The following is a 14,206-nucleotide window of genomic DNA, read 5'->3' on the forward strand; positions in this document are numbered from 1 at the left end:
AAAAGTTTATTCCCCCTTCTAAACTAAATAAAATTTTGTTAACGTCAATTAGTGTAACTCAATTTATCTTTGTATCCCGAATGCAATACACAGAAAGTCCACGATAAATGATTATAATATTCAGCTGACAGTGAAATCATTCCTATTGGATGCAATTCTTTAAAAAATAAGTATTTCTTATACCCCCTCTCTATCAATGAAGATTAGAACCATATTTGATGGAAGACATTCAAGGAATGTGTTTCCTTCCATTTCCAAATAGGTTTCATGTTTTCCTAAGTATTACAAAAAATATGTGTGTGTGTGTGTGTGTGTGTGTGTGTTGTACACACACACACTCACATATATATGTTTAGTGGATTATTGTTAGCAAAGTCCAAAAGACTATTTTTTTCTTGTCTATGACAGAAGATATGTAAATGTTTCTACGGCACAATCTTGTTTGGATATTTTAATTGTGCTATTTAACAAGGTGGCTTCTTTAAAAAAAAAAGCCTTCTATAGAATAACTCTCATTATTAACATAAGAAGTGAGAGAATAGAGGCATTTTCTCACCATGAACCCAGAGTTATTTAATGTTAACTGCTCATTGTATGTGCAAATCTACAAAATACAAAAACTAAAACACATGTAGTAACATTTCTAATATGTTAATACCTTTTAAACATCATATAATTTTTACATTGAGATAAAAGGCTGAGAAATCACTTACTTTCTCTTCTTTCAGTTTTTTTTTTTATTCCAGAGACTATTTAGAAATGGTCATGCCATACATCATCTTATGAAAAATGAGACTTCAATTTTCCACCTTCTGTTCTCAATGGGAATTTGTTCTATTTTCTTCGTATGGTCAGTTGCTCAGAAATGAACCACACTATTGTGCCCACTGCATATAACTCCATGGGCAGTAGAATTCAAAATACTAGAAAGGGCATTATTAAGGTCTCTGCCGAACATTCTAAAAGGCTATACTTGCAATTCCAGGCAAGTGTTCAGAAGGAAGGGGGAGAATTTTTCAATTGTTAATGATCACAATAGGGTCAACCTCATTTAGTGGATAAGGCAGGCCAAAGAGTCAGGATAATCACTCTTTGCAGGATTCAAGGCTTTGTGGGAAGATCTCAGGGTAACTAGTAATTGGCAATTTGAGAGATAGTAGACTGTGACAGTTTGAGTAGAGTGAGAAAGAAGTGAGCAGCTCTATCAACACTTGGGATCTAACATTAGTGGCAAACAACAAAAGTAAATGTATTATAGATAATTTCCTACTGTGACTTGAAAGATGGTAAAATAATCTCTACATGCATATGAAATAAAAATTCAATATTTCTCCCTTCAAGCTTCTGAAAAAAAAATAAAGGTGAGATGGATGTTTCAATCTAGAAATCTATGGTATCTCCATTATTTGTAAAGCTTCATGATCACTTTCTATGAGCAAGAACTGGATAAAAATAAAATAAACTACTACTTTCTCTTCATGGGCTAACATATACTTTATCCTGGTCTCTTGCTTGTTCTTTGTGTGTGCTTAGAATAAAAATCCATTGAAAACCGATACGAGTATCCCAAAGTCAATGTCTTGGATCCTTTATATCAAATATCTTTCTGATTTTATACCTCTCATTTCACAACTTTCTTTCTTCCCTCCCTTTTTTTCCTTCTTTCCTTCTTTCCTTCCTTCCTTCCTTCCTTCCTCCCTTCTTTCCTTCCTTCCTTCCACCTTCCTTCTTACCTTTCTTTTATTTTTATTTTTTGTGGGGAGCCTAGTAAAAGCTTCCTCTGCTACCCTTCCAAAAGTTGAAGAATAATAAGGTTTCTATTCTCCAGTTTTTATAATTATATTTATTTATTTAAAAACTAAATATAGATGCCCAAGGAAAAGAAAAAAAAAAGTATCCCTTACTTTTGGCAGACTGCTAGTGGGAGAGGACAAGGAAGGAAAAAAGTACAATATATTTTAACCAATGTGATTTTGTGATAAATGTGATGGAGCAAATAATCAAAACAATTTCATATAATATTTTTATTGTAGGTTTCTAATTTACATATATATATATATGCATATATATATGTATATAAACTACCATACATAAAATATTTGAGGAAGCACCATGTAGTGACTACAGGACAAGCTTTTAATACAGGAAGAGCTAGGGTCAAATCTTACCTTTGCCATATACTGGCTGTGTTACCCTGAACAAATCATTTAATCTCTCAATGTTCTAGATAACTTACTAAGATTAGAAAATACTGAGAGAGTGCTGGCCTACACTGATAGTGAGAATGTCCCATCTGCAAATTCCCATTGCCAATGAAATCAAGTGTCCTCTCCCTATCCAAACACTAGGCAGAGAGTAGTTAACTTAAGTTAACTTTTGTGATCACAGAAGATGCACATTCTACATAACTCTTTAGAGGTATCCAGCAGCTCAGTGGATAAAGCACTGGGTCTGGTTTAAGGAAGAGCTAAGTTCAAAATCCAGCTCCAGATCCTTCATAGCTGTGTGATCCTGAGCAAGTCCTTTAACCTCTGATTGTCTGTCAAAATGGATCCACTGGAGAAGGAAATGGCAAACCATTCCAATATCTTTGCCAAGAATACCCCAAAATAGGGTCATCAAGAATTGGTCATGATTGAAATAACTGAGCAACATGTACCTATTACCTCACTCAACCTTCACAATGGCAAAATATAGGGTATACAGAGAAGATACTATACCCATACAAAGACTGCAAAGTCTCAGGTGTTATCATCATCATCATCATTATCATCATCATCATCATCACCATCATCATGGTCACCTAACATTCAGTATTGTCATGGAAAACAGATATTAATTTTGCAACTTCACTTAAATAAATTTGAGACATTACTTGCTTCTAATTGAAATACCACCACTGCAATGCCCATATTGATGTAAGGAACCATGAAAAAAAATTGAATTTACTCTAATGTCTGAACAAAATGAACCCTGGATTCATATTCAGTGATCTCCAATGGGGAATCCATGTATTTATCGAGAATCTGAAGGCTATTGTTGAGTGCTTAACAAAAGATTACTATAAAAAGATTTTATCCACTATTTCTCTTTCTAAGCCTTTTCTCAGTTCAAAAATTTATTTGCTACAATTAGGCATCTTAATCTATAGTTTATTATTTAAAAAATTAGATAGTGAAAAAAATTACATGAATAAATGGGAAGAATGACACTCTTTTTGAAAAGATCTATTTATATTAAACATCATAAATAAGCAGTGACTTAACCTGGTTAGTGAATGAATAAACAATATCATATCATAACATTCACAACAAGAATGAGCCATGACCCATATGAAAGAAATCGATAAACAATCCATGATGCCTGGGTTACACTGTGTAAACAGATCCTTTGGGCTTCTTAATGTTTACTGATCATATGTAAATGGAATTGATGATTAAAAAACAAACAAAAAAAAACAGTGAAAGAATATAGCCTAGCAATATCAGTTTACAAACTATACTACAAAGAAGTAGTCATCAAAACAATCTGATACTTGAAAAGAAATTGAATAGTGGATTGATTGAATAAATTTTATAATGTACCGAAGTAAATGATGAGAGTAGCTATGCATTTGATAAAATAAAGATCCACATTATAGGGGCAAGAATTCACTATACCACAAAAATTTCTGGATAAATGAACAGCACTCAGTCAAAAACTAGGCATAAGCTACCATAACACATCATCTACTTAGATAAGCTTAAAATGGGTATGTCATTTAGACACATAGGGCAATATCAGAAGCAAATTAAAATAGCATGGTAAATGGGAAAGTAGGCAGTTAGGAAATCAGTGTACACAGTAACACCACTATTGTAATTATAAGCAACTGTGAAAGACTTTAAGTATTCTATCAATACAATGATCCATAACAATTCCAAAAGACGCACAATGAAAACTGCTATCTACCTCCAGAAAGAGGATTGATGAACTTTGAGTGTAGAATGAAGCATATTTTCTTTCTCTTTATTTATCTTGCTTTTTTTGCATCACAGTGAATGAGGAAATATGCTTAGTCTGATTTTCATATGTTTTATGGATATCATGTGTTTTGCCTTCTCAATGGATGAAGGAGAGGATGAAGGAAGGGAGAGAATTTATAACTGAAAATAAAAATTAAAAAAAAAAAACTTTATTCTCCCTCATGAAAAAAATCATTAGATAGTTGATGTTATTCATCAGAAAGTAAACTCTTTACAATTTGAGTTTATTCTAATCTTGAGGGTCTAACACAGTGCACATAGCAGATGCCTAATACATTTATTTGTTAAATTTATTATATTTTATTAATTGATTAAGGCCCACCCAGCACTGTTGATCAGAAAAACATTTCATAATTTCAAAAGGTTTTTTTTTTCCCTTCCCTCTAATAATGCCATTAACCTCTCTCTAAAACTCCCATTTATTTACCTAGAATAAAATACATTTTAAATATTATGAACTAGGATTCTACAATTGTACATTATACAGACTAGAGGGAAGAACTTTATAAAATGCTTACACGTTGCTTTAATATTTTGTTGGTTATACTCCAGGTATAAATCTTCTACCCTTGGGAGTAGCAATTATATTTAATTTAATTTTCTAATTAAGAAAAAATAGCATTCCTGCAAAAAGCTCTTTGGGATACATTCTTCAACTGCATATTTTTGCTGTCCCTCAGGACAAGGAAAGTTGGGGGAAACTCTATGAATGTTAAAAATGCATAAGAGTCTTCCTTCTCACTGAATGTCCTTTGTATTGTCTGTCTTCCAAGTCTGGAATATTCTGACTTCTAAATTCTTCCTCTTAGTTTCCATGTCTTTCTTCAAGACTGAGGTCACTTTCTTCAGGAAGCCCATTCCCTCTCAGAATAATTTACATCTATTCCATTTACATCTTTAATTTACCAAGTTGTTTAGACATTGTGTCCTCCATTAGAAGGTTGTCTATGGGGGTTGAGGAACACTTTTTGCCTTTTTTTTTAATTCCCAGGGCTTACTAAAGAGGTGGGTATAGAATAAGAGACTAATAAATGCTTATTGACTTAATGACTGAAACAATGGATGAAAGATGCCAACCTCTTGTTCTGTCCATTTTTTCTTTTCTTTTCTTTCACATGACTCTTTTCCTGTATTGTCATATTTCCATGGCTATCAATGGACTTTTTCTTTAACTTCCCTTAACATATGTAATTCCAAGATTATCTTCATTGTTTTGTTTCTTTTTGAACCTTCTTTCTTCTTGTTGTTTTTCATCTTTAATGTCAACTTTAATACAGGTTTGGTTTGAGAGTCAATATCTGGAAGCAATGAGCAGACTCATTGCTTTAAGAAAAATACTTTTGGGGGGCAGAGCTAAGATGGTGACTGGAAAGCAGGGACAGTGCTTAAGTTCTCCCCCAGGTCCCTCCAAAGACCTGTACAAAATTGGCTCTGAACCAATTCTAGAGTTGCAGAACCCATGAAATAGCAGAGGGAAGCAGGGCTCCAGGCCAAGACAGTCTGGATGGTTGCTGGGAAGGGTCTATCATATGGAGCTGGGAGCAAAGCAGAGCATGACCCAGCATGGGCTGCACCAGGACCAACCATACTGGGAGCCAGGTGGAACAAGGTATAGTGCCCTGAATCATTGAGCTGTGGCAGTAACCAGAGTTCTCAACCCACAAACACCAAAGACAACAGAGAAGGTTAGTGGGAAAAACTCCTGGATAGAGTGAAAGTAGTGCATAGTCGGCCCGAGACTCAGGGGTGTGTAAGCAGTGCAGCTCTGGGGCTGCTTCCAGACCTTCAGCTATGGTTGCTTCCAGCCCCAGGCTTACCCTGTGGGAGAAATTAAGTGGCCAATTAGAGCAGGAGTGCAGAGTCTGCTTGGATCTGGGTTGTGGGTCTAGGTTGGTGGTCTTGGGGGAGGAGGAGCACTGGTGTGGCAGAGCTTGCTGGGTAGAAGTAAACAGCAGTGCAGCCCCTAAATCTTGAAAAAAAGTACTCTCTACTCTACAAGCAGTCATGCCTTGACAAAAAGCTCAAGGGTCAATTAGTTGGCTGGGAAAATGAACAGGCAGTGAAAACAGACTCAGATTCAGACTTTGGAATCTATTTTTGGTGACAAAGAACATCTAAACATACAGCCAGAAGAAGTCAACAAAGTCAAAGAGCCTACATCAAAAGTCTCCAAGAAAAATGTGAATTGGTCTCAGGTCATGGAAGAGCTGAAAAAGGATTTGGAAAAGCAAGTAACAGAAGTAGAGGAAAAACTGGGAAAGAAATGAGAGTGATGCAAGAAAACCATGGAAAGCAAGTAAATGACTTGCTAAAGGAGACCCCAAAAATATGGAATAAAATTACACCTTATAAAATGGACTAACTCAAATAGCAAAAGAGCTCCAAAAAGCCAATGAGGAGAAGAATGCCTTGAAAGGCAGAATTAGCCAAATGGAAAAGGAGGTCCAAAAGACCACTGAAGAAAATACCTACCTTAAAAATTAGATTGGAGCAAGTGGAAGCTAGTGACTTTATGAGAAATCAAGATATTATAAAACAGAACCAAAGGAATGAAAAAATGGAAGACAATGTGAAATATCTCATTGGAGAAAACCACTGACCTGGAAAATAGATCCAGGAGAGATAATTTAAAAATTATTGGACTACCTGAAAGTCATGATCAAAAAAAAAGAGCCTAGACATCATCTTTCAAGAAATTATCAAGGAGAATTGCCCTGATATTCTAGAGCCAGAGAGTAAAACAGAAATTGAAAGAATCCACTGAGTGCCTCTTGAAAAAGATCCCAAAAAGAAAACTCCTAGGGATATTGTTGCCAAGTTCTAGAATTCCCAGGTCAAGGAGAAAATACTGCAAGCAGCTAGAAAGAAACATTTGAGGATTGTGGAAACACAATCAGGGTAATACAAGATCTAGCAGCTTCGACATTAAGGGATCAAAGGGCTTGGAATATGATATTCCAGAGGTCAAAGAAGTTAGGATTAAAACCAAGAATCACTACCCAGAAAAACTGAGTACAATGCTCCAAGGCAAAATATGGATTTTCAATAAAATTGAGGACTTCCAAGCTTTCGCAGTGAAAAGACCAGAGCTGAAAAGAATATTTGACTTTCAAACACAAGAATTAAGAGAAGCATGAATAGGTAAACAAGAAAGAGAATTCATAAGGGACTAACTAAAGTTGAACTGTTTTGCTTACATTCCTACATGGAAAGATGATGTGTAATTCATGAGACATTTCTCAGTATAAGGGTAGTTGAAGGGAATATACATACATACATACATACATACATACATACATACATATATACATACACACACACACACACACATATATAATATCTAAAAAAATAAAATTAAGGGATGAGAGAGGAATGTATTGAGAGAGAGAGAGAAAGGGAGAGATAGAATGGGGCAAATTATCTCACATAAAAGTGGCAAGAAAAAACAGTTCTGTTGGAAGGGAAGATGGGGCAGGTGAGGGGGAATGAGTGAACACTCATTTGGGTATCTTACCCCACATCAAAGTACAGGGAAGGGGATAAGAAAGGAGGGATGATAGAAGGGAGGACAGGTAGGGGGAAGAAGTAATCAAAAACAAACACCTTTGAAAAGGGACAGGGTGAAGGGAGAAAATTGAATAAAGGGGGACAGGATAGGATGGAGGGAAATATGGTTAGTCTTCCACCACATGTCTATTTATAGGAGTGCTTTGCATAATGATACATGTGTGGCCTACGTTGAATTGCTTGCCTTCTTAGGGAGAATGGGTTGGGAGGGAAGAGGGAAAAGAATTTGGAACTCAAACTTTTAAAAGTAGATGCTCAGAAAAAGTTGTTTTTTCATGCAACTGGGAAATAAGATACACAGGCAATGGCGCATAGAAATCTATCTTGCCCTACAAGAAAGTAAGGTGAAAAGGGATGTGGGGGAGGGGGAACGTGGTGACAGAAGGGAGGACTGACAGGGGAACAGGGCAGTCAGAATATAGGCCATCTTGGAGTGGAGAGGAGGGTAGAAATGGGGAGAAAATTTGTAACTCAAAATCTTGTGGAAATCCATGCTGAAAACTAAAAAATATTAAATAATGAAGTATGGAATTCCAAAAAGAAATAAAGAAAGAAAAGAAAAGAAAAGAGAGGAAAAGAAAAGAAAAGAAAAGAGAGGAAAGGAAAGGAATAGAAAAGAAAAGAAAAGAAAAGAAAAGAAAAGAAAAGAAAAGAAAAGAAAAGAAAAGAAAAAAGAAAAAGAAAAGAAAAGAAAAATACTCTTCAAATAGATGACAGTCTATTGTTTCATCTTTCAAGGAATGCTGAATGACCTTCATGTAAGGAATCCTTAATGATTTTCATGTATGGATAACAGATACTTTGTTCAAAATGTCCCTGTACAGTATTTTTTTTATTTCTACCAAGACGTGTATGTATGTTTATGTGTATTTATTTACATGTGTGTGTATTCACAATGAACAAATAACTAATCCAATGGGATCTTGCATTTTCCTCATCTTTCAGTTAATTTTGAAGGACAAAGTTATTTCCCATTGCTTTATACTTGAAAACACTAGGGGCAGCTTGGTGACACAGTGGATAGAGCACCACCCTGGATCCAAAAAGATCTGAGTTTAAATCTGGCCTCAGACACTTGTTAAACTGTGTGATCCTGAGCAAGTCATTTGACTCCAATTGTCTCAGAAAAAGGAATAAAAGAAGGAAGGAAGGAAGGAAGGAAGGAAGGAAGGAAGGAAGGAAGGAAGGAAGGGAGGGAGGGAGGGAGGGAAAAAGGAAAGGCAGGAGGGAAGTAGGAAGGAAGGAAGGAAGGAACAAAGGAAGGAAGGAAGGAAGGAAGGAAGGAAGGAAGGAAGGAAGGAAGGAAGGAAGGAAGGAAGGAAGGAAGGAAAGAAGGGAGGAAGGAAGGGAGGGAGGCAGGGAGGGAGGGAGGAAGGGATGAAGGGAGGAAGGAAGGAAGGAAGTATATTGCAGCAACTAGCTGGCATAGTGCATAGAGGCCTATATTTAAAGTCAAGAAAAGTTAAGTTAAAATGTGATTTTATATATTTATGAGTTTTAAGACCCTGTGGAACTCACTTAAACTCTCCTTCAATATTTTCATCTAAAAATGTGCATAAGAGTAGCACCTACATCCCAGGATAGTTGGGAGAAAAATGAGATAATATTTTAAACATCAGTTAGCTCAGTTCAGGACACATAGTAGGCATTTCATAAATGCATATGAAAAACAAAATAAAACAAAACACTTGTTCTCTCATATAGTATGCATTTCATCAATGTGTATGTTCATCAAGATATTATATAGATTAAAGAATAGGCATATAAATTGGTAGCTAATGAGGCTTTCTTACTCACTCTTCCTTAATTACTCAATCTCCCCCATGCCACTTTGGTATTGGCAAGGGTCCAGATTTGTTCCATATCTATAGTATCTTGTCCGTGTTCAAATATTTTGTATATCACGTATACCCATTGTAGCAAGATCTATTTATCATGGATGCATATCATCAAGTTGCCTTCAGCACAAATCTTCTTTATATAGACTTGGTTGAATTTAGCTTCATTTTCTATATTTGTTATCTTTAATTCTATTTTTTTCCTTCCCTGTCAACAATCAAGGACTCTAATTTTAGGGTACAACTAGGTTGGTTGGATAGGTTCTTCTATCCTTAATGGTAAAAACAAGTTTGCTATTTTTTTTTGGGGGGGGCATATTTTGCATCTAATTAGGACTCCTTCCATTTTAATCTTTGAATGCCACTGAAATCCTTTGCTTAGTTGGATATCTTATAACACTATCATGCATTTGTAAATAGGTCAGGAAAATAATATGAAATCCAGTAAAATAAAGAGTCCATTTAGAACTCCATTTCTTATCTGTAGAGAGGCTTGACAGAAACTGCTGAGGAAGAGTAGTTAAAGAGATTCAATGAAGAAAAGGACAGGAATGTTAGTGCAAGAATACATATCTTTAGACTCTAGGGAAATTAGGATTGAAAGAAGATATATTCAATCCAATTAAGATAACAGATCCTTAATTAGATTAATGGAAATTTTAAGCAGTACAATACAAAGACTACTAAATTTTTGTCATATTATAAAAGAGAAAGAAAGGTAGCCTAATAGCAGCATTGTAAAGTTGCAAATTTAACTAATTTTGAAAGAAATGTTACAGGAATAAGAATAGTAATATGTGCCTATAGAAATTGAAGACATTAGAAAAAATGCTCTACTGAATAAGCATATGTCTGCTTTTACTTTTCTTTTTTAAAAATTTGATTAACTATTTTAAGAGGCCAATGAACCACTATGAATTCTCACTTGCTCTTGCATGCCCTATCCATTTTGTCCTTGATTTAGCTTACTTATAACTCTTGCTCCTTGACCCATGATTTATAGTTTCTGGGTAAGATTCTTTTTATTGTTTTCTTGTCTCCTTGGTTTTTTATTTAATTTTCTTTGAATCTGGATAAAAATTGGATTTTTAGTTCTTTGATTTGAATCAACAGCCACTGTAATCTTATCTCTTCTATTGTATAGACCAACAGTGAGTGAAAGTGGTCTTCTGTTTTCTCTTGATATTTTGAGGAGCTACGAGAAAAGTAACTGGAGAGAAATTCTCTTTTTCCCTGAGAGAATCCACTCCCAGCAGGCAGGTTGCTCCTCTTTCTTTATTAGCAAATTAGTGGACCTGTTTTCATTCAGAAACAAAAGCATCAGGCAACACAACAAAGATATTCAAGGAAATTTATTTACAAGAAAAGAGTGACAGGGTAAATGGAAACTTTGTGACGTGCTAAAGATGTCCAGAAATATTTTTTAGCCATGAACACAGACACCTCCTTTCTGTGTATAAAAAGTTTTCAAAACACTTGGGTGGCCCCCAACTATGGGATTATAGGTTTGACACCAATATTATTGAGCTAAATAAGGTAATTTTATTGAATTTGGTCACATTATAGTTTAGGGAGGGGTGGCATTGAGGCATCAAATAATCAGTTGCATTAATATAGAAGCAACAAACTTCCACTTTTTAAAAAATCTTTCTCTATGACTATGTAAAGACTGTAATTGCCTAAGAGATTCACAGGAGAGATAAGCTATATAATTTCCATTTATAAATGCAAGCATATGTGCACATTATCAAGAGATGTATGTATATATACATATATATATATATATGTATACATATATATATACATATATATACATATATATACATATATATACATATATGTATACATATATACATATATATACATATAATATATATGTTTATATACATATATATTATATATGTATATATACACACATGTGCATTTATGTTTATGTACAGATATGCATACATACAGTAGCACCAATGTAGTACTCACAGCCCCTATGGCAGCTATGAATATGCAGCATAATACGGAATCACAAAATATAACAAACTTTCTTCGTTGAAGGAAGAACCAAAACATTTATTCAAACACCAGAAAGCCAAATCCCAACACCAGGAAGCCAAATCCATCATAGCAACAAAGAAATCTATATACATTATCAATGCAAGGGGCACTGACATCCCCAAGCCTTCCCTCTGTTAGGGCCTTCCCACAAATGAACATCCTCAAGCAAAATCACTCCGACTGTAACTCACACTAGTGGCTGCTCTGTGTGTCTCTCTCTCCCAGCTCTCACCAGTCTGTCCCACTTCCTCTCAACTCTGCTCCACCTCTTCATGCTCCACCCATTCAGCAAGCTCCTCCCACCATAGGCTCATGTAACTCAGGCTTCCATGTAATTCAAGCAGGTCACATGGGCCTTGTAATGGATGGGAAAGATCTTCAAATTGTATTAACAATACATTCAGTACATGAACAATGGACATACACACAAACACAGATATGTATATGTATGCATTATATAGAACATTTACGTGTACATAAGAATCTTGATTAATTCAAATGATGATATATAGGTTATGGAGGACTGTTCCTAAATAAAATGGCACTTCTCTTGTAGAAAAGTAGTAAACTATGGGCATTCATATGTTGCTAGATGCCATTGCTATTTGGGGTGATTTTTTTTCCACTTTTTTAAAATGCTATATTGCCTTGTAATTATTTTGTCAAACACTTCTCAATTGCATTCTAATCTGGTTCAGATCATGCAGTTTTGCAGGTTCTTTGCATTTCTGCTGGCCTGGAATTTGACACTTTTAATTTAATACTTCAAGTAACTCCCAATGGTGATTTCCTCCTATGTAATCTATTTTGTGGAGTCGTCCAAACAAGTCTTCACTCTTCTTTGGCCCTGTTCCTGACATATTAACTTTAAAACCATGCTCTAGTGTAATAATTTCATTTCTGCTCCCCTAACCATTTTTTGCTTTATGATGTATATTGTTTTTCTTTCCTTTTTTTATATTAATTAATCATTTTTAGTTCTCAACATTCACTTCCACAAGATTTTGAGTTCCAAATTTTCTCCTCATCTCTCCCCTCCCCCTACCCCAAGGAAGCATGCATTCTGATTACCCCTTTTCCTAATCTGCATTCCCTTCTATAAACCCCCCTCCACTTATCTTATCCCTTTTCCTTCTATTTTCTTGTAGGGCAAGATAGATTTCTATACACAATTGCCTACATATCTCATTTCTTAGTTGCATGTAAAAACAATTTTTTTGTTTTGCTTTATTTTGTTTTTTGTTGGTTTTTTTTTTTGGAGGGGGGAAGGCAGGGCAATTGGGGTTAAGTAACTTGCCCAAGGTTACACAGCTAGTAAGTGTGTCAAGTGTCTGGGGACAGATTTGAACTCAGGTCCTCCTGACTCCAGGGCCAGTGCTCATCTCACTGTGCCACCTAAATGCCCTTAAAAACAAATTTTAACATTAATTTTTAAAACTTTGAGTTACAAATTCTTTCCCTTCTTCTCTCCCCACCCACCTTCACAGAGAACGTAAGCAATTCAATATAGGTTATTCGTGTGTAATCATGTAAAACCCTCCCATAACAGTCATATTGTGAAAGGCTAACTATATTTCCCTCCATCCTATCCTGCTATTCATTTATTCTATTCTCTCCTTTCTCCCTGTCCCTCCTTAAAACTATTTACTTCTGATTACCTCCTCCTCCCATTTACTCTACCTTCTATCATCCTCCCCCCTTTCTTATCACCTTCCCCCATGCTTCCCTATAGGCTAAGATACACAACTGAATGTGCATGTTATTCCTTCCTTAAACCAAATCTGGTGAGAGCAAGGCTCACTCATTCCCTCTCCACTCTCTCCTCTTCCCCTACATTGCAAAAGCTTTTTCTTGCCTCTTTTTCATGAGATAATTTACTCCATTCTATCTCTCCCTTTCTCACTCTCCCAGTACTTTCCTCTCTCACCCCTTAATTTTATTTTTAGGTGTCAACCCTTGATATTCAATTCATAGATATAGATATATAGATATCTCCCTCTCATGTGTGTATGTATGTCTGTGTGTATGTATGTCTGAGTGTATGTATGTATGTATGTATGTACATACACACACACATATATATATTCCCTCCAACTACCCTAAACTGAGAAATGTCTCAAAGTTACAAATATCATCTTTCCATGTAGGAATATAAACAGTTTAACTTTAATAAGTGCCTTATGATTTCTCTTTCTTGTTTGCCATTTTATGTTGCTCTGGAGTCTTGTATTTGAAAGTCACATTTTCTATTCTGCTCTGGTCTTTTCATCAGGAACGCTTGCAATTTCTCTATTTCATTGAATGTCTATTTTTCCCCCTGAAGTATTATACTCAGTTTTGCTGGGTAGGTGGTTCTTGGTTTTAATCATAGCCTCTTTGACCTCCAGAATATCATATTCCAAGCCTTTTGATCCCTAAGGTAGAAGCTACTAGATCTTGTATCATCCTGATTATGGTTCCACAACACTTGAATTGTTTCTTTCTGGCTCCTTGCAATATTTTCTCCTTGACCTGGAACTCTGGAGTTTGGCTATAATATTCCTAGGGCTTTTCCTTTTGGGGTCTCTTTGAGGAGGTGATTGGTGTATTCTTTCAGTTTCTATTTTCCCCTCTGGTTCTAGAATATCAGGGAAGTTTTCCTTGATAATTTCTTGAAAGATGATGTCTAGGCTCTTTTTTTTGTTCATGGTTTTTAGATAGTCCAGTAATTTTTAAATTATCTCTCCT

Source organism: Trichosurus vulpecula, chromosome 6 (assembly GCF_011100635.1).
Source record: "Trichosurus vulpecula isolate mTriVul1 chromosome 6, mTriVul1.pri, whole genome shotgun sequence".
Classification (NCBI taxonomy): Eukaryota; Metazoa; Chordata; class Mammalia; order Diprotodontia; family Phalangeridae; genus Trichosurus; species Trichosurus vulpecula.